The sequence below is a fragment of the Heptranchias perlo genome, chromosome 11 (assembly GCF_035084215.1).
Source record: "Heptranchias perlo isolate sHepPer1 chromosome 11, sHepPer1.hap1, whole genome shotgun sequence".
In the NCBI taxonomy this organism is placed as follows: domain Eukaryota; kingdom Metazoa; phylum Chordata; class Chondrichthyes; order Hexanchiformes; family Hexanchidae; genus Heptranchias; species Heptranchias perlo.
Window position 1 is genome coordinate 54,612,340 of NC_090335.1, and position 22,751 is coordinate 54,635,090.

The 22,751-nt window shown below is 43.6% G+C and overlaps 1 long non-coding RNA gene across 3 annotated transcripts in view; it reads right to left on the bottom strand.

The window, feature by feature from the left end:
• LOC137327354 (uncharacterized) overlaps positions 1-22,751 on the bottom strand; it is a 118,911-nt gene that overhangs the window by 39,577 nt on the left and 56,583 nt on the right. The window lies entirely within an intron of this gene.

Here is a 22,751-nt window from a genome sequence, read left to right on the forward strand (position 1 = left end):
AGACATCGGGATCAGAGGCCGGACATCGGACATCGGGATCAGAGGTCGTTAATCGGGATCAGAGAGCAGATATCGAACATCGGGATCAAAGGGCAGACATCGGGATCAGAGGCCGGACATCGGACATCGGGATCAGAGGTCGGACATCGGACATCGGGATCAGAGGTCGGACATTGGACATCGGGATCAGAGAGCAGATATCGAACATCGGGATCAAAGGGCAGACATCGGGATCAGAGGCCGGACATCGGACATCGGGATCAGAGAGCAGATATCGAACAATGGGATCAGAGGGCGGACATCGGACATCGGGATCAAAGGGCAGACATTGGACATCGGGATCAGAGGGCGGTCATCGGACATCGGGATCAGGGGGCGGACATCGGACATCGGGATCAGGGGGCGGACATCGGACATCGGGATCAGGGGGCGGACATCGGACATCGGGATCAGGGGGCGGACATCGGACATCGGGATCAGGGGGCGGACATCGGACATCGGGATCAGGGGGCGGACATCGGACATCGGGATCAGGGGGCGGACATCGGACATCGGGATCAGGGAGCAGACATCGGACATCGGGATCAGAGTGGGAGGATGGGGGGTCCAGGCAATATTGTTTTTTAAGGTATGTTTGTTTATGTTTTTACAATGGGAAATGTAATTTTATTTATTTTATTTTTCACTGATCCGCCCTGCCCGTCTGGTTTCACCAGGTGTGAATCGGAAGCCGTGGGAAAGCCGCCCAGGTAATGTTAAAATCTTTTTAATTATCCAATACATAAAAAATAAACTACCTTAAGTACCTCAATGAGGTACATTTGCTCCTTTAATTATCAGCCCGCCGGATTTAAGTGGGGGCGGGACTTCCTGGTGACTGCTGTACGCACGCACACAGATTTGCCTGAGTCTCATTCAAAAATATGCAGGTTCCAACCGGGATGTCTGCCTGCTCCCAAAAACAGCGATTTTGATTGCCCCCCCAGTCCCCAACCCACCTGTTTTTCCTTTTTAAAATCGTGCCCATTGTGTCGTGATGATATGATCGGGTACCGAGTACAATTGTAATAACCTCTCCTTTGAGTGTTCTGGTTATAGGTGGCTCCTGTGCTTTGATTAGACACTTCAGCCTGCAACTGAGACGTTTAATCAGCACACCAACAATTTATTGTCTCCTACCTTTATGGCACACAAATGTTTAGTGTTGAATATTTCTTTTAATAATTCAATATACACCAGACCGTGTAAGGCTCTGGTCAGGCATCACCTGGAGCACTACGTCCCGTTCTGCTTGCCAAGACACAAGGGTGACATTCAAGCACTAGAGACAGCGCAGAGAAGAGCCGTGAGGCAGATCCCTGGTGTCAAAGGTCTGAGCTATAAGCAAAGACTGGAGATACTCAAGCCTAGAAATTCAGGACCTCCCCCGTGCATAGCACGTACCCAGAGCACGAATGGAGAGATCCAAGGAGCCCCGGATGTTGACTCTCAGATCTGATGACGGGGTTGCAGGAGGAGCCCGAGGAAGAGGAGGGCACAAAAATCGGATTGTTGCTAATACCGCTGCGGCCCACAGATGAGTGATCGCGGGACTCGAGAGGGGGATCGCGGGACTCAAGAGGGGGATCGCGGGACTCGGGGGGAGGGATCGCAGGACTTGTGGGGGGGGGGGGGATCGCAGGACTCGGGGGATCACGGGACTCAGGAAGGGGGATCGCAGGACTCAGGAAGGGGGGTCGCGGGACTCAGGAGGGGAGATCACAGGACTCGGGAGGGGAGATCACGGGACTCGGAAGGGATTGCGGGACTCGGGAGGGGGGATCGCGGGACTTGGGAGGGGGGATCGCGGGACTCGGGAGGGGGGATCGCGGGACTCGGGAGGGGGGATCGCGGGACATGGGAGGGGGGATCGCGGGTCTCGGAGCGGATCGTGGGTCTCGGGGGAGGGATCAAGGGACTTGGGGGGGATTGCGGGACTTGGGGGGAATCGTGGGGCTTGGGGAATCTCGGGACTTGAGGTGGAATCGTGGGACTTGGGGGGGGGTATCGCGGGTCTTGGAGGGAAATCATGGGACTCGAGGAGGGGGATCACGGGACCCAGAGGGGTGGCGGGACTCGGGGAGGGGGGGGGGGATCGTGGGACTCGGTGGGGGAATCGTGGGAGTCGGGGGGGAATCATGGGACTCGAGGGGATTGTGGGACATGGAGGGGTGGTGGGAGTCGGGGGGGAATCATGGGATTCGGGGGGGATCGTGGGACACGGAGGGGTGGTGGGACTCGGTGGGGGGGGGTGGTGGGGGAAGTCATCGGACTCGGGGGAATCGTGGGACACGGAGGGGTGGTGGGACTAGGGGGGATTGCAGGACTCGGGGGAGGGGTTCACAGGACTCGGGGGGGGGGGGGGTTTGCAGGATTCTGGAGGGGGGTCACTGGACTCGGGATAGGGGGGAAATCGGTAGCCTGAAGGGTAGCGGCAGCCAATAGCGGCCTGTGGGGCCGGGGTCTGGGTCGGCTATCAGGTGGAGGGAGACTAGGGGTTGGGGATCTCAGGGCCAGGGGGCCAGGAGCGGCACCAATCAGGAGGGTCCTTTAATGTGGGGTCAGGAGGAGCTCTCCTTCTCCTCCCGACTCTACATTCAGAGGTAAGTAATTTACCTTTTTTGTTGACAGTCGTTGTGTCGGGTTGGTTTCCCCAAGTGCAGCCTGCGATGGGGCAAACCAATCTTGCAGCAGAGAACTCAAGCAGGCTTTAGGCCCTTTATTTGAATATGCAAAAGACCTAACACTTGCTTCAAGCGTGGGTAAAGGACGCCTCTTGTTTGTCTTTACTTCCTGCCTGCCATTTTGGGGACTTAGGAGATCACCTAGCGCCATGCGGCCCAATTTCTAGGCTTCAGGCTTTTCGTCTTGGAAAGAAGGCATCTGAGGTGATCTCATAGAGGTAAATAAGATAGGGGAATAGAAAAAGGTTAATCCAGAATGTTACTTTAAATTAAATTTTAAGAGTAGGACAAGAGAACACAAGTTCAAACTAGAAAAAGGACTGAAGTCAGGAAATTCTTCTTTACACAAAGAGTGATCACTGTATGAAATAGACTTCCAAGAAGAGTATTGTAGACGACAACCCTGCAATCATTTAAGAAATTACTGGTTGCTGAAATGGGGGGACTTTAGTATCTCTCTGGATGGATGAATTAAGATGAGATGTATGGCATCTCCTTCTGTAATTACCTTGTGATTTCCTAATTTAACACAGCAGATATGTTGTAATATATTTCACTGTATGTTTGTTACAGTTGGATTAACCCCTTCACTGGCCAGTCCCTCTGATACAGAACTCTTTGTACCAAACTGGGGACAGTTTTCAAAGAGCTGCCAGTTTGCAAATGAATTGTGATTGCAATGTATTTTCATTAAGGATCGGTATTTCCAACACTTGCAGCAGAAGGTTCACAACTTTTTTCTAGGGATGCTCAGTCATAAATTCATCACGCCCCGATATGTTATTTTGCACCAAGAAACCACACAAATCACAGACGGAAGGAAATAGGAGGGAAAATATAGATTGGTGCGACAGAGTAATAAATCATTAGTGACTTTTATCATTCAAATCTGCAGGCACATTCATTAAATACTGCAAATGAGCAAAGACTATATGGTTACATAAATTGAGGGTTGATCTTTGATGGAGCAAACAGCCTTCTCATTCCTGGGTTTTCTTATATGTTCTCAATACATACAGTGTGCACTGAGATTGTACAATATATGGAAATTTATTGTCGTATATCATACTTCGAACTAAAGCACAGTAGTAGGACAACAGAACATATTTTCAAATTAGTAAAAGGCAAATTTAGGTCTGAGGTCAGGCCTTCTTAACACAAGGAATGACTATAAACTGGATTTCTGGGTAGGGTAGAGGAGGCAAAAACCTTGGAATTATTTAAGTAACAGTTGGATGCCATGATGGACTATAGAATCTTCTGAATGGATGAGCTAAGATGGGCCAAAAGGCCTTCCTTGTCCATTTCTGTCTTGTGCTACCGCTGTGCTAAGAGTAGAGATATTAGTATAAGAGTTCACTGAGGAAAATGATGCAGATCTGTATGCATTCAAAGTGAAAGGATTTTGCATCCCAACAACCCATGGCATTGATAAGAGCAGAAATATGTTTTTCCCTAATTTGAAAATGTTATCACTTCTGCTAACAATCAGAGCAGATGTTAACCCTTCATCTCTAAGGGGCCACTGACGAGCTTATTGAGTGGTTAGCAATCCTTTCCTGTTTGGACAGAGAAAAGTGTAAACAATTTTACAACACCAAGTTATAGTCCAGCAATTTTATTTTAAATTCACAAGCTTTCGGAGATTCTCTCCTTCCTCAGGTAAATGGAAGAGCAGAGATTGACCGGGTAAAAAACACAGCAGAGATTGACCGGGTAATGTCTACAACATAACTCCATCAAACTTAAGTTCTAACGAATGGCCTCCAGTGTTGGGTGTTAAATAAGCAAGTAACATTTTTTTTTCAAACTTGCACCCACCTCCAAAATATACAATGGAAGCAGAAAGGAGGAAGGAAAAGATTTTAAATTTTTAAAAGTTTGCAAAGATTTAAACAGGAGAAGTGAACCCTATTAGTTGGAATAAAGCAGCATTAAAGTTAAAATAATAAAAAGTGAAAATGCATAGGGGAGAAGCAAGAACTAAAGGTAAAAAGGAACAACAGAGTCAATATAAGTGTGTTTCATTTTATTTAATTTAAAATTAGGGAGGATTTTCCTCTTCATTGCACCTGGGGAATGCTTAGTTCCCAGGTGCAATTAAAAGGAAAAAGGGTGGAGAGCTGTCGTGTTGGGTCTCCACCGCCCTCCCTCCCCCTCCCCCCTGCTGCACTATCCTGGAATTTCCTAGGGCTTTCCAAAGGTAGGTCACCGGGCCTCCAGGTACAAGGCACAGTGTTGTAATGCTAATGCAGCGAGCAGAGGGCCGCCTGGAGAAACCTGGTGGTAGAGTTTGCACAAGAGAGTCTGTGGGGTCCGGAGGACAGCCCGAAGTTCGTAAAGGAGTAATCTGAAATGATTTTGACAGTAATTTTCTCCCCCCGTGATCTTCAGGCCTGGGGCCTTCTCTCTATCGCTCTCCAGTGGTAGCCAGATGTCCCGGATGCCTCTCAGGCCTGCAGCTCTGCTCCTGTTTCCTGTCTACTTTCCACTGCAAGGCCCAGCCAGGGGCCACACCTGCCTTGGGAACGGGACCAGATCAGACAAATGACCCAGGACGAGAAATTTGAGAGCACTTCTCCTCTGACAGATGTGGTGTACCTCAGGTTCGTGGTGCCTGCTGGGTGCCCAGCAGGGGGGCCCTAGAGGAACATCTACCCCATCGCCTTCTTAGTGTTTGTTTTAGTATTTTTTAAAATCAAACATTGATGAAGCCACCTAAAATGCATCTAGTACTGTATAATATGGCGAGTTGCAGTGATTAATATTGAGTGTAGATTATCATTAGAGGAAGTGACTAGTTTGCAGCAAGTGATTGGTTATCACTGGTACTCCGAAACTAGTAGATATTTTTTACCATCTTTGGGACTTCTTATGCAAAATGTCTGGCACGGACACGATGGGCCAAATGGCCTCCTTCTGTGCTGTAACTTTCTATGATTCTATATCACTGTATACAGTATTTGTATCAGTGTGGAAACTCCTAGGATTTGTTGCAGGATGTCTTTTCATGACAAATCGTTTGCCCTAATTATGGTAACATAATACAATCAATAATAAGTATTGCAGTATCATAATCCAGACAATATAATGCACCAGTTACCATTACTTTCACTGTTCATACCAATGATGCTTCCCAGTGAAAATAGAAATAACATTATATATTTTATATATAAAATAAATTAAAGTATCACTAATGGGGGTCATTTTGACTTTGTGTGATAGTGTAAAACAGGCGATAGCGAATCAGCAGCTCGTTTTACATCTCTTACCACAGCCTACACTATTATTATGCCAGAAACATCCCAGCTCTTGTGACCTTGTTTGTGCTCAGTCTGCGCCCAAGTTTCCAATATGCGCTCCCAGTCTAATTCCCTGGTCTAGTTGCAGAATCTTTCCCTGATAGGAGTGCAAAGTCAGAAATTGACACCTTATAAATCCACCACAGAAAGTAAAGGAGAGAAAAAAACAAAAGTGGTGATTTTACAAATTTGTACATATTTGTAAATTCAGCCCTATATTTCAATATCATATAAATAACTGAGGAAAAAAAAGTTTTAGGGAGAGAAGAGGAAAGAATAAACAAATAAAACTACTTGCATCTTAAGAAATATTTCTTCAGAGAGAGGGCAGAATATATATTTTAAAAATTTAAGTAGCTGAGAATGAGTTTTTGGGGAAGAAAGGTCCAAGTTATTTTCTTTTTAAGCAAGTTTTTTTAAAGTGATAGGTCAGGTGCAACCTTTGGAACACTGGGCCGGATCCACGTGGTACAACCATTAAGTGGGCCAGATAAGACAAAAAAAATCAACCCCCTCCCCCCCACCTCCGCTAAATATGCAAGCCTCCCTACACTAAAAATCCAAGCTCACCATACACTAAAAATCTACCCCTCCCCTGCCTCCCCTACCCCTCCCCACAAAAGACTACACCTCACTTTCCTTTCTGCTTTTGCTGGCTTGGTATATTCTGCTCCCTTGCATCTTCTGCCTGGCCAGACACCACTGTCTGCTGCCTGCTGTTCTTGTGCTGCCATCTCTGCTGCACTGTGGTGGTGCTGTTGCTGCTGTGGCAGCTACAACTGTGGTTGATATGTCCACTGTAAGTTCCTCCTGTACTCAAGTAATACTGGGAGCTCGCTAAGGGTGGCTCAGGGTTTATTATCCTTTTCACATTTTTTATATCAGATATTCTAGAATTTGTAGCAGTCAATTCTGATTGTTGTGTGGATTTCGGTGTCATTCAATTGACCTCTGTGATTGAATGTTGCTAAAGTCTGCCACCTACTGCAGACCCACAGACAGTGCAGTATTATAAATGTACCTGGGTGGGTTCTCTCCCTCTTTCCCTATCAACAGTAACCAATGATGGATTGGTCTTTATCTTGTGCAGGTACTTCTACCAAAGTATTTCTTCCATTGTTTGGAGTTCACTGATATTTTGCAGGTAGGTTGAGCAGATAAAGCATGGGAGGCGATTTATTGTCTTTATTTATTGAATCTGGATTGTTTGTAGCCTTTTAATCTGTGGCTGACTTGATGTGCATCAGGCTGGATGGCTATGTTCCAGAATTGGCCAGATGTAGGCATTGTACAGTCTGAGGAAAGTTCTGGGGCTGACTCAGTGCTTTTTTTCTACAGAGGACATGTAATTGGCCCAGCCCAGCTGATGCCCTGACATCGATTGGCCATGTCCAAGTCATTTTCCTCTGGAAAGTAGTGCCCGGGAACTTTTGCTCTCTGCTGCTCTTAATTGGTTTTGACAGCAGCTTAATCTTCACATCCTGTTCCTCATGCTTGCTTCTTTTGGAGTATAGCAAGCACTCTGAATTCGTCATTGGCCTACCCATTCCTCCAGATCATCCAGGCACCTATGGAGCTTTTCCAATGCTATTGCTAAATTCATGGAGGATACCCAATTGGCACTGTCATTAGCAAACTATGAGCAAGCCCCACTCTTTTGTTCGGGTGTTGGAATATCTTTCACATAAATGAGGAACAGGACTGATACGTCCACCTGTCTCAGACATGAAGGTCCAACATCTAGTGCACCTCAGCAAGTTTTTAAAATATTATGAAATGCTAACTGGTCTTTGCGTCAAGGAAAAATGCCTGGATGCAGCAGTGGTGGAAAAGCAATGCTTATTAACACATTTTCCGCAAAATAATTATGAATTATATTGTATTTTTACATAGCAAGAGAAAGACACATTGATAATCATGAATGTTGGAAAGAGACAACAATCAGCATCTGAAAGAAGAAGGCAGGTTAATATTTCAAATATAACTCATCATCAGAACTTGCGCAGTCAGACTGGAGAAACCCCTTTAAAGGGACTGATAAGGACAAGTCAGGACATGCCCATAGAAAGAAAGGGGGGTTAATGAATTAAATCTAATTTAAAATAACAGCCAAACAATACATAATTAACAAATATTAAAAGCAGTATCTGTGAAAGGAGTCTCAACAGAATTAGTCTCAAAGAGAAGTGACACGTCACTTGGCCCCGCAGGTTGTCCCCTCAATCTTGTTAAATCAGTCTTTAGATTACTCAAAAGAGCACCATTGGTTATATCCCTGAGCAGGAGCTCTGGAGGGTGCCTGGAAGCAGGCTGGTATAGTTAGCAGACTGAGTAATGAAACAACCTACTCAGCTAACTAATGTGCTTAGCTTTGCCTCAACCTGCAGTGCAAACGTGGAGTGCTGCTGTTATAACAGCACAGTAACATTGTTACTTTCACCCTGTGTGCAGTCCTGTCTCCTGCTGTTTTTGGGTGTATGGGAGAGGGGGGAAGGGTTAAATATTAAACTGACAATTGTAGCTGATGATTCTGTTCTCTTTCAATTCACTCCTCGATGTTCCATCATCTTTATGAGGTAGTCCTGTGGAAGTTGCTTCCGTTGAAGTGTTTTCTTCCCTGCATTTCACCTGTACTCTGTTGTGGAGTTTAAATATTGGCTCTCTGAAACCTTCCAGATCCATCTCTTCCTCAGAGTTATAGTAGTCCTTTTCCTCAGATATATGGATTTGTGACAAGATAGGGAGTTAACTGTATTATATTTTTATATGACTGTAGATCAGCAGAAAATGCACCAGGCAATTTGCACACAGCAATAAGGTCCGACAGCAATGAGATAAATGACTGGTTAATCTGTTTTGGTGGTATTGGTTGAGGGGGGTGGAGGGCACCAGGAGAACCTTTGCTCTTCTTTGAGAGTGCCATGGGATCTTTTATGCCCAACTAAACAGAAAGATAGGGTTGGTTCATCTAATATAAATGCAAGTTGTTATCGTTGGTTTGATATCTAATCTGAAAGACAGCACCTCCGAACATGCAGTTCTCCCTCAGTACTGCACTGAAGTATTAGTTTAGACTGAACATATTGGTGTGATCTTTACCACCTCTGAGAGAAGACATGAAAATGTGACAGGAATCCCATGTGACTTCAAATGCATATAGCTAAAAAGTAATTATTAGTCATGTAGTACACTCTCTCGCTCGTCAGGTACATAAAGGTGTAGGTTTCAGTTCAAAGTAAACTGGGACTGGGATTCTCTTTCACAATCCTACTCCCCACCCCCTCCGTAGGGACCACTGTTGGCTTTTCTTTCCCCGCTCACTGGATGTAAATGGTGGCAGAGTGTGGGGCCCAGGTCTCCTGAGGATTTCCCTACCGTCTGCCTGTATTACGACCATTACCCTGGGCCGCCATGGGAAGATTACCTCCCGGGAAGCGGCGGTAATGTCCGGAGGTCCCCAGATGAGGGGGGAGGGGGTTTTGGAGTGGCCTCTTCTCCCCCTGGACTGGCCACCAATTGCCTTCTAATGTAGGGCTCATTCTCTGCTAACCTACTATAGGCCAATTTTCCCATTTTTGGAGCACCAGAACACTAATGCTGGGAGCATAATTGTGGCCCAATTTTGCTTATGGAAACTCCCTTCCTGCTGTGTGCACAAAAATGTTCAGACAACACACAAACTGTAACAAGGTTCTTCACCTAAACTTCATGGGTCAATTGCAATTTTCAAGACTGATATTGATAGATTTTTGTTGGGCACGGGTATCAAGGGATACAACTCTTCCACAGCGCTTGTTATTTTATATAATATGCACAAACTTCACAGCCAGAGAAAAAAGAACCAGTGGTGTACTGTTTGAATTGCATTGCTGCTGAAAACCAGTGCAATAAGAGCAGTGTGAGTGACAGCTGGAAGTTATCTGATGGTGACATTGACAAAGGATCATGATATCATGAAGCTGGAGGATAACAGAAAGGCACTCATGGCTGTGCCTTCTCAGTGCTTTATGAAGTAAATGTATTAAGGCATTTTGAGAATAAAGAGGAGGGAATAATAGTGCTTGGAAAATAAAACACCGGCTGGATATCAGACCCTTTCTCCAACAAACTTGAATGGGGAAGTTATTTTATGTAAATCACTGTTCACAAATATGGTTATTTAATTTGGCTATTTTCTTGAACATTTTAGAATGATATAATATATGTATACATATATTCGTACATCCACTTTAAAAAAGGCTCTGTTTGTAGGTCTTCCCACACCATGCACCGTTGTGTGAAAATTAATCCACATAGTCTGTTCCTAGGCCTCTGTCAGAGCCATTTCAAAACTCAGCTGGTAAAAGGTGTGTATCAATAGCTCAGTGTTACTCACTGTCTGTTTCCCCTCATCACTTTGTGAAAACATCGCCTGTCCTTGACAAATCTTATGCCCTTTGTTCAGTACCTCTCCCGGTGGTTTGGCATTTACTGAGTCATGAATTGTGCATTGTGTGACCGACTGGTGTTATCGCATACAAGTAAACTGATGTATTACATCACCGTGCTGCCCTTTTTCTTGGTCATCTGAGTCTGATGCATGTGAAAACCCGTCAATATGATTGGAGTCTCCATACCAAACGACTGAGATCATAAGAACATAAGAAATAGGAGCAGGAGTAGGCCATACGGCCCCTCAAGCCTGCTGCACCAATCAATCAGTTCATGGCTGATCTTCGACCTCAACTCCAATTTCCTGCCCGATCCCCATATCCCTTGATTTCCCTAGAGTCCAAAAATCTATCCATCTCAGCCTTTAATATATTCAATGACTCAGCATCTACAGCCCTCTGGGGTAGAGAATTCCAAAGATTCACAATCCTCTGCATGAAGAAATTCCTCTCATCTCAGTCTTGAATGGCCGACCCCTTATCCTGCAACTATTCTCCCTAGTTCTGGACTCTTGCCAGGGGAAACAATCTTATATGTTTCAATGAGATCACCTCTCATTCTTCTAAACTTCAGAGAGTATAGGCCCATTCTACTCAACCTCCCTTCATAGGACAACCCTCTCATCCCAGGAATTAATCTAGTGAACCTTCGTTGCACCGCCTCTAAGGCAAGTATATCCTTCCTTAGATAAGGGGACCAAAACTGTACGCGGTACTCCAGGTGGGGTCTCACCAAAGCCCTGTACAACTGTAGTAAGACTTCCTTACTCTTGTACTCCAACCCCCTTGCAATAAAGGCTAACAGTGATTTGCTTTCCTAATTGCCTGCTGTACCTGCATACTAACTTTTTGTGTTTCTTGTACAAGGAAACCCAACTCTCTGTGAACACCAACATTTAATAGTTCCTCACCATTTAAAAAAAATCCTTTTTTCTATTCTTCCTACCAAAGTGAATAACCTCACATTTCTCCACATTATACTCCATCTGCCACCTTCTTGCCCATTCACTTAATCTGTCTATATCCCTCTGTGTCCTCCTCACAGCTTACTTTCCCACCTAGCTTTGTAACGTAAACAAGAGTCGAAATTCTGTTTTCCTGATATGAAGTGCATATTCTCTTTCCATACACAGCCACTTACTTAAGTCCAGAGAGTTTAGGCACAGGTTAGCAGAAGTCACGGCTTAGGCACGCCAAGTATGTGCAGGGGCATTGCTGCATTTTGACCAGCTAAAACCACACAGTTTACTAGCATAGAGTACCATTAATTTTCCTGCTGCTTGTCCAGCCAGAACCATCCTACCCATTAGGTTTACATGGTTATTTAGAGCTAGGTGGGAAATATCCCAGTCCTCAGTAACAAATCTACCCATCCAGGCTGGCTGGTCAGTCACCAACAGTACCTTGAAATACTGCAGATCTGCCAGGCTCAGGTATTGTATTGCTGCCTCAATTCTGATTTTCAATGTCATTTTGGAGCAAACACGGCCCAAGAGGGACCCACTTACCTCCCCCCAAGAAGATAATCACTAATTGGTCACAACACATCAATCAAACTTCGTTCCCCCCCTGACTGGGATTGGGGTTGAATCAGTTTGTGCAATTTCTTTCCTTCTGTGTTTTTCTCTCACTATTAGTCTCTTCCTGTGTCTCTGATACTCTCCCTTTCTTTCGGTGTTTCTCTTTTTCTCTGTGTAGCTGTTACTCTTTCAAGGGAAATTTTGGATTGGGAGGGGGGCAAGAGAGAGGAATTAACCTATGCCAAAAAATTGCAATGGGAAACGTGCCCCCCTCATCCTCCTCCCCCTCCGAGTGCCTACACTTAGGCCCATAACAGCTAATCAGTGCACTGTATAAGACATCCCTCCACTCCCTGGGCCTCTGAACAGCTGATCAGTGTGTATTTAGCAACTCAAGAAGACTGAGAAAAAAGAGCAGAGCTGCATCAGACTTATGGAGCACAGCATTGGGCCCCTTGTGTCTGAGGCCTCCTTTGACTGCAGGATTCATCCCCAGCCCTGCAAAGTTGTTATTCCTCCACATCACTATTTTTTCTATGATTTTGCACATATTTGAAGAGGTAAATGTGAGCTGATTTGTAAGTGTGAATAAACAGGTGCTCATATGGATGCTGGAACTGGTAGGTAGTGCAGTTGAATACTGTGTGGTCATGGATGTTGAGCTGAGAGGTATGGTCTAGTTCAGGTTTGTAAGGATTATTTTCATGAAATTATTGTTTGCATTAGATTATTTTCATATTTGCATGGTGAAGCACACAGGCATAGACTACTGTAATAATGTGAAAGGGAAAGAATTTTCATAATCTAAAAATAACTATATCAGATCACTAGCACTTAATGGGTATTTCATATTTTCTGTCTACTTGGTCATTATGTAAGTCAGTTTACTACTTAACGATGTTGCACAACTAAATTTACACAAGCTTTAGATGGTCACTAAGGTTCAATTCACTTGATTATATCATAGTTGCAGCAAACACCAGAAATGGGCTCTTCAGACTGTTTATTTTATTTTTAAGAGGGATCCTTTCAAGGCACAGAACTTGCAAAATGCTTATGGGCTGTAATGAGCTAAAATATGTCAACAGCTACTGGTCGCAGAGCGCTGTTAGGCCCACCGTTATTTTAAAAGCAATTTCTGGTCTATTAGTTTAATAATGCTTAACATATTGGTATGAATTCTCCTGTTTACTAATTTAATGAATGTGGTAACTCTCTGTTATAGGAATCTGACAGGTACATCCTGGTAAAATGACCTATACAGAATGGCTATAAGGATTTGCATGCAGCCTCTTCCACAGAAACATTATAGTGGACATATAGTTTGGATTTTTGATCACTTAAGTTTTCTCTTCATTTCCCCTGAAGGTGCTGACTTTTACTGGATTTCAGTTCCATAGACACTGGTCCACCCTCAGTTCTTCGCCCAGGCAGCCATTCTTCATGTGTGAGCCTAGACAGTGATGGTCAGCAGCTTATTCAACTATGAAGGGGTTCACAGCCAAACCTTACCCTGTCCTCATGAGCCACCCATACATGCACACATTCTGATGGGGGTCATTGGATGGCAATCAGAAGTGGGAACACTGGCTAATTTTTCCCCTCTCTGCCAAGGGTGTTGAGGCTCATTGTGCCCTCACCACCTCCCTGTCTGAGATTAGCTAACTCAGCACAAACCTGGGACCTTCCTGGAAAAAATGGCTCAGTTCCACATCATATCATGCAATTAGCTAGTTGCTAATAAGTCCATTAGTCCCTCATAACTTCCTTGGAAACAACTGAATGTACAGGGAAGCTATATGGGATTTATTAGTAAGTTAGCCTATAGCAGGCTAATACGCGTAACATGAATGCGAAATACAGGATAAGACATTATTTGAAAAAAAAGTCACAAATGTAAGGATAATGAATTCTTAAATATGACCTTAAAGAAAAAGGAATATTTCCATGTAATGCAGATTCTCATAAAGGTAAGGTTATTGACTTATAGGACTGAGATTCCAGTGATACTGACACTTCATTGTTGGGGAGGGTATTTAGAAAATTGTATGAATCAAGATTAGCATTTAGTACTATTAATAATCATGTTACTATCTGGAAAATCCAGGGCACTTTTAGTGATTGGTTTTCCATTATTTCTGAAGGGACATATAACAGTTAGGTAAGTAGCACATTTCCATTGCCTCTAAGGACAATCAAATAACCGAGTATTGATTCTAATAAGAAACTGGATCAGTCCCAGGTTAACATCCTCGGGGACTGCACAATTGACTGTTGTATAATCAGAAAGCATTCCATTTACCTTAGCTAACTATGCACAATCTGTCACAAGCCTGCAAATGTTGGACTACCTATATGCAATCCACCCTTCTCTGGGTTACATAGTTATTAGATCTGCTTGAAGAGAAAATATGAGGATTAAATAATTACATGGGAATACAAAGTATTCTTTTTAGAGATAGCTGTTCAGAAATCTCAGGGAAGATAACACTTAGCAAGAGGAGGAAAAAGAAAATGAAACGATCCCCTTTATCATTAGCTGCTTTTTTAATGTGCCCCAAGTTTTCCCCTCTTCTCCTTAAGGCTGGGTATGGTTACATGGGCATAAGACATCCTCCAGTACCTTGTCCAAGTGGTCATTCTTCATTTGTGAGCCTAGACTGGGTATTCATCTGGAGGGGGCATCACAGCCAAACCTGATCCTGTCCCAAGTGACAGCATCGGTCAATGGATAGTGATCAGGGGCAGGAGCATTGCCTGATTTGCCCTCTACTTAGCCCGTGAGGCCAAATATAGTGTGTTTCAGCTGAGATGAATCCTTATTATATGTTATAGAATATACAGTGTGGCTGCAGCCACAGCTACTATATGTCTCTTTCATCGTGATAGAGTTTTACAGTCGTGACCACAAAACAATTGAGCAACTCCATCCATCACAATACTGTATGTGTCAAAGAGACTAAAGCATAAGTACAGTACTGAGAGGAAGTTCTGTGTCTGGCAGGACACCTCGAGCAGCTATGATAATAAGTAGTCTCACGTCACATGCTGTTGGTGATAGTAAACACAGACAGTCTGACAAACACAATCACAAATGCAGCTGCATCTCACATCAAGGTCAAGTGAAAAATTTAACTAAATGAAAAAACGATGTTTATGTTAATACTGATATGTTTGGTACATTCTTGTGAAATGCCTGCCTCTTATATACAGTCAAGTGGTTTTATGGCTGAATGAGTAAATGCACATGTGGTACAGGATTGACCATAAGCTCCCAGGTTCACTCCCAGGTCTGTGATAAATGTATCTCAGCTGGAATAGTAGTGGGGGCTTTACGCTTTGCCTCGGCATTACCAGTCCAGGGAGGGAAAATAATGAGTAGGAATCCTACTCCCGATCACTACCTGGTAGCACTTGCTGGAAAGTACATGCATGGATATTGGTTGAGACTAGGAATTAAGCTTTGCTGGCTCACTGATGAGTCTTACACTTGAATAATAACCATATGGATAAGATAACAGGGGTTACGAGTGCCCATTGCACTGCACCCCAGTGAAAGGAAGAATACTCTAAATGTAAGCGTCTTAATGGAATAGAGACTCAGAGAGCTAGGGATGCAGATGCATCAGTCTTTAAATGTGGGGATGCAAGTTGTAAAGATCATAAAAAGGCAAATGAGATTCTGAGTTTCATACACAGGGACATTAAATATATAGGCAAACAAGTTATTTGAATTTGTACAAGACTTTAGTTAGGCCACAGTCTGGAGTATTACCTGCAGTTCTGGACACCCCATTAGAGGAAGGATATTGGAGCCATGGAAAGGATAGTGAAGATTCACTAGAATTATACCAGGAATGAAAGATGAAGAATGATTCAAAAACTGGGGCTAAAGGGTTTTGAGGGGGTAAATAGTGGAAGATTGTTTCCGCTAGTTGGCAAATTGATAATAAGCAGGAATAGACTCAGGACTACCACTAGAAGAATGAAGGAAGAAGTTCGAAGAAAATTTCCACACAGAAGGTTGTTAGAATATGGAATACTTTATCACAAGTGACTATTAAGGCATAGACTATAACATCATTTGATGGGGAATTGGATAATTAATTAATCTGAAAAGGAAGGATGTAGAAGGATGTGGTGAAATGACAGCAAATGGGATTAAAGTCGATAGCTCCTGTTGAAGAGCTAGCATAGGCATAATGGACCAAATGACCTGCCATGCAGTAATTTTAGGATTCTATGATTCTGTAAGTCGCTGTAAGTGAGCAACGGAAAGAAAGAAAAAATAAAGGGAAATTCGAAGAAAATTTGAGCAGTTGAGGTTATTTATCATATTATAAATAATTTTTTCAGCAGTTTTGATGAAATCATAAAAATAATCTCAAACATTGCTTAATTGGAATATTTGTGTTTAAAAAACATTTAATGATCATTTTTTGTATTTTGTGACAGATGGGTCTTTATCATTGACGTTGTAAACAATTGATATCAGCAGATGAAGCCTTCTCCCTGCTCTAGGTGTAGGAAAATTATAAACCAAACATCTTTAGGATTTCATTGCACCCAGCAGAGGAAGTCTTCCATCAACATTCTTTAAGGAGCTGGAGAATTTAGAAAATTGCAAAACTGAATAGAATTCATTCCTGCTCTTTTCAAATAAGATCAATTTCTAATTAATTTAGGACGAGCATCTCCCTCCCCCTCCTATTGTAACCTGTATCTTTGTGAAACAATAACATTTCACTAATGGCAAAAACTAACTGGAGGAAACATATTTCTGCCAGTCATCCACTAGGTGGCACTTGCAGTTCACCCCAAATAACACTGTAACACTGCCACTTTATCATAACCCAAACAATGATTTCTGGATGTGATTACAGGTTTCATTGGCTGGCAGTGATAACTGACAATTGCTATGACTTCACTATGATGTCTGTGATATAGAAATCTGCTGCAGAGTATCCAGAGAGAATATGGACTAAGAGGTAAACTCATTGCAAGGTATACGTGCAGTAATAATGTAGAATATTTGATCACAGTGTATTTGTTACTTTTTTCCCTAATTAAAAAAAAATTCCTGTATATCACACAACCATTATCTTTCCTCATGAAACTTTCTTCGTCACTTTAATTATGCAGCATACCCAGCCTCACCTCTTTGTAAGGTGCAAAATCAAAGCAAGGAGAAATTAAAAATAATGAAGAAAAGTATTAATGGAAGAAAAAACAAACATGCAATATTGGAGGTCTTCCCAGCAAATCCAAATATTGCATGGATCAAAATGCATTCAAAATAACATACAACTGCAGGAGAAAACAAAAAAGTTACAAAAACTTGCTGTCTACTTTTAAGAGGTCTCCTTGAGCCAATGAGCTCAAAAAGACACTGGTACTCACAGTTTTGTATGTGAGGCTCACTATGTGGGTGGAGCCATTATCCAAATGCAAAACAACGTTACATGACATGAACCTTAGGCTACCAGTCATCAGCTTGGGGCTCACCTCCAGCTTCAGTATATCCCACTCCCTTGATGTTCTCCCAGCCAATTATTTATATTGTTTGGGATGAATTCCTGTTCTGCTGTGCTCTCTCCTAATACAGAAGTATTGAAAGTATATGGAGCAGTGACAGTATCATATTGCTGCACAGGTTCAGAGGATACTGTGAGCCCCTTTACGTTTTATTGCTGTGCACACAAAGCCATATGCACTTCCTAAATGTCCCCATTCAAACAAAGTATTTTTTGCTCTGCATCTTGGTGACCAACACGTACTGCTTGGCGCACTCTAGCGCTATACGATTAAACTGTTAGCAGAGTGAACCAAGTGGGAAAGTATTGTTAGAGTCATAGAGTTATACAGCACGGATAGAGGCCCTTCGGCCCATCGTGTCCACGCCGGCCATCAAGCCCTGTCTACTCTAATCCCATATTCCAGCATTTGGTCCGTAGCCTTGTATGCTATGGCATTTCAAGTGCTCATCCAAATGCTTCTTGAATGTTGTGAGGGTTCCTGCCTCCACAACCCTTTCAGGCAGTGAGTTCCAGACTCCAACCACCCTCTGGGTGAAAAAGTTCTTTCTCAAATCCCCTCTAAACCTCCCGCCTTTTACCTTGAATCTATGTCCCCTTGTTATAGAACCCTCAACGAAGGGAAAAAGCTCCTTAGTATCCATAGAAAAAGCTCCTTAGTATCCATTGTTGGCTTACCTTAGGAGATTTCTTGAGGTCTGACATCTTCTTTCTGATCTTTGTTCACGTCATGTGAAGGCGGGAGACTGCTTTTACATTTTCTGCCATCTCTACCCATGCCCATCAGCCCTAAACAATGTCTCCTTCCCCTCACTGATTCCTTCCTGGTTAGCATCCAATGCTTGGTCTGTAAATCCCTTTTTTCTTGGGTGCACCACAATGCGCAGGAATTTTGCCCAATGCATATCTACCCTGGCTTTCCCACATTATTTCCTCTGTTTAAATGACATCTAATTGGAGCTCACAGCTGTCTCTGAAGATGATTTATTCTTTTGTTTCATTTGGCTGGCCTGCTGTTTGAATGTTAAAGGATGTATTTTAGCTCACTGAAAACAGTCAAATCACGTGTTAAGCTTTTTTTTTGTAACCCTTAAAACCAAAAGTAACCCTCAATTAACCCTTGAATTAACAGTAATTCTCAGACTACTGCTTATAATATCTGCTGGGAAATTTTCTTTAGATAACTAAAAACTGGTAAATCTTAATGATGCAATGGTAGTCCTGTGTTGGGAAGTTGCAATGGATGTATGTATTGATACATCACATGATGTGGTACTTGCCTGGTACAATCCCAGTCACACTGGAAACACTGGCATCTACCCGACAATGTGGAAAATATTCCAGGTATGTCATGTCCACAAAAAGCAGGACAAATCCAATCCGGCCAATTACCGCCCCATCAGTCCACTCTCAATCATCAGCAAAGTGATGGAAGGTGTCGTCGACAGTGCTATCAAACGGCACTTAATCACCAATAACCTGCTCACCGATGCTCAGTTTGGGTTCCGCCAGGACCACTCGGCTCCAGACCTCATTACAGCCTTGGTCCAAACATGGACAAAAGAGCTGAATTCCAGAGGTGAGGTGAGAGTGACTGCCCTTGACATCAAGGCAGCATTTGACCAAGTGTGGCACCAAGGAGCCCTAGTAAAATTGAAGTCAATGGGAATCAGGGGGAAAACTCTCCAGTGGCTGGAGTCATACCTAGCACAAAGGAAGATGGTAGTGGTTGTTGGAGGCCAATCATCTCAGGCCCAGGGCATTGCTGCAGGAGTTCCTCCCAACCATTTTCAGCTGCTTCAATGACCTTCCCTCCATCATAAGGTCAGAAATGGGGATGTTCACTGATGATTGTACAGTGTTCAGTTCCATTCCCAACCCCTCAAATAATGAAGCATTCCGAGCCCGCATGCAGCAAGACCTGGACAACATCCAGGCTTGGGCTCGTCAGTGGCAAGTAACATTCGCACCAGACAAGTGCCAGGCAATGATCATCTCCAACAAGAGAGTGTCTAACCACCTCCCCTTGACATTCAACGGCATTACCATCGCCAAATCCCCCAACATCAACATTCTGGGGGTCACCATTGACCAGAAACTTAACTGGACCAGCCATATAAATACTGTGGCTACAAGAGCAGGTCGGAGGCTGGGTATTCTGCAGCGAGTGACTCACCTCCTGACTCCGCAAAGCCTTTCCACCATCTACAAGGCACAAGTCAGGAGTGTGATGGAATACTCTCCACTTGCCTGGATGAGTGCAGCTCCAACAACACTCAAGAAGCTCAACACATCCAGGACAAAGCAGCCCGCTTGATTGGCACTCCATCCACCACCCTAAACATTCACTCCCTTCACCACCGGCGCACTGTGGCTGCAGTGTGTACCATCCACAGGATGCACTGCAGCAATTCACCAAGGCTTCTTCGACAGCACCTCCCAAACCCACAACCTCTACCACCTAGAAGGACAAGAGCAGCAGGTATATGGGAACAACACCACCTGCAAGTTCCCCTCCAAGTCACACACCATCCCGATTTGGAAATATATCGCCGTTCTTTCATCGTCGCTGGGTCAAAATCCTGGAACTCCGTTCCTAACAGCACTGTGGGAGAACTTTCACCACACGGACTGCAGCGGTTCAAGAAGGCAGCTCACCACCACCTTCTCAAGGGCAATTAGGGATGGGCAATAAATGCCGGCCTCGCCTGCGACGCCACATCCCATGAACGAATAAAAAAAAACATGTGAGTATCGACAGAATCACTGGTGTATAATATGCAAATAAAATATTGCTTGATTTTGTGTCATTTCCCAGCAGATCACATGGTTTTCGGGTGGGTTGGGGAGTATATTGTGATGCACAGGGCATCGCAGTTGTGTGGGACAGGGTGGATGACCCAGAAGGTCTTTTCCTATCCATCGTTATTCATATGTTCAATTCGTGCTCCCAATTATGCATTTATTCGCTTGGCTTCCAAGTCTGAAAATATTGCAGTATTATAGCTGTCACTCACTAAGGTTGCTTCCATGAGGATGCCATTTGGTTGTTTTGTCTGTGGTGAATAAGTAGTAGAGCTTCTCACATAAATCATATAAATGTGCAAATTAAATTCCAGGCAAATTTCAGAAAAGCATATTTCCAGGCAATTGGTCACTTCAATTTTTCAAGCATGAGTCTGATACATAAATAAATTTGAAATGCACTTGAATCTACCCAGATTCAAAAAGCCAGTTAACAGTCTAAATTACCCTTTATGATATTAACATTATGTGGAGATGCCGGTGATGGACTGGGGTTGACAATTGTAAACAATTTTACAACACCAAGTTATAGTCCAGCAATTTTATTTTAAATTCACAAGCTTTCGGAGATTTTCTCCTTCCTCAGGCAAATGTTTGCCTGAGGAAGGAGAAAACATTTGCCTGAGGAAGGAGAAAATCTCCGAAAGCTTGTGAATTTAAAATAAAATTGCTGGACTATAACTTGGTGTTGTAAAATTGTTTACAGATATTAACATTAAGTTGTGGTAATATTATGAATATTGTAACTTTAAGTTGATTACAGCTATTGGAAACAATGGTTAGTCCTTCCTATACTGCTAGATGGGCAGTCTCTCGTCAAAGTTTTTCTTCCTCCTTCTGATGTCTGGTCTCTCAATATAACTAACCTTGTTTCTGTTCTCAAAAACTTAATCATTTGCCTATCTCTGACTGACAGAGTTCTCAAAGTTTCTCTGAACTTCCTGAATCTTACTTCCTCTCGTAAAGACTCCTTTCACTTTACCTGGCCATAAATCACAACCGGTAGACAGGGCAAGATAAAGGATAGTAATTCTAGGCACTTCTTTTCTTGGTCAGCAAAACATAACACTTCATTAATTCTTGACAAGCCAGTGTGTGCAGTCACTAAGCGTAACTTCCCCCTTTCAATTCATCTTGGCACTCTCCTTTCTTGCCCCCAAACCCCAATTCATGCTTAGATCTTGCTCCCCTTCCCCAATCCATGATGGTACTTTCCTATCCCTCCCTACCCTCAAGCATCACTCCCAGATTCTTAAATAAAAACAGAAAATGCTGGAAAAGACTCAGTAGGTCAGAGCAGTTCTGATGAAAGGTCATCGTCCTGAAACGTTAACTCTGTTTCTCTCTGCACAAATGCTGCCTGACCTGCTGAGTGTTTTCCAGCATTTTCTGGTTTTATTTCAGATTTCCAGCATCCATAGTACTTTGTTTTTACTCCTAGATTCCTCCATGTCTCCCACCTCAGCGTCGCTCTGAGGCTCCTATCTGAGAAGGTGGTGGTGAGCCGCTGTAAGCCAAAGTGACTGAAAATGTCTGCAGACTGTGAGTGTGAGTTTCTGATCTAGTGAGAATTCCCACTTTTTGCAGGCGCACTCAGTCGCCAGAACAGCAGCAACAAGATTCGGCCAAGGAAGACGATCCTGGTGCATGCTGATTCTCATCTGCGAACATGGTCCACATTAAATGCAGGTGATTGGTATGTATTGGCCAGTTTGATTGACAGGTGCAGAAAAATGAATACCTTCTGACTTTACATGGAATATAAAAAAATATACTCACTGGTTTTTTGTTTCATTATTGATGGATATTGTTCATAAAAAGTGCATACATTATTTTAAAAAAGAGAAAAGGACAATTGCCAGCCAATGACCATCTCCAACAAGAGAGAGTCTAACCACCTCCCCTTGACATTCAACGGCATTACCATTGCCGAATCCCCCACCATCAACATCCTGAGCATCACCAGTGACCAGAAACTTAACTGGACCAGCCACATAAATACTGTGGCTACAAGAGCAGGTCAGAGGCTGGGTATTCTGCGGCAATGACTCACCTCCTGACTCCCCAAAGCCTTTCCACCATCTACAAGGCACAAGTCAGGAGTGGGATGGAATACTCTCCACTTGCCTGGATGAGTGCAGCTCCAACAACACTCAAGAAGCTCGACACCATCCAGGACAAAGCAGCCCACTTGATTGGCACCCCATCCACCACCCTAAACATTCACTCCCTTCACCACTGGCGCACTGTGGCTACAGTGTGTACCATCTACAGGATGCACTGCAGCAACTCGCCAAGGCTTCTTCGACAGCACCTCCCAAACCCGCAACCTCTACCACCTAGAAGGACAAGGGCAGCAGGTACATGGGAACAACATCACCAGCACGTTCCCCTCCAACTCACACACCATCCCGACTTGGAAATATATCGCCGTTCC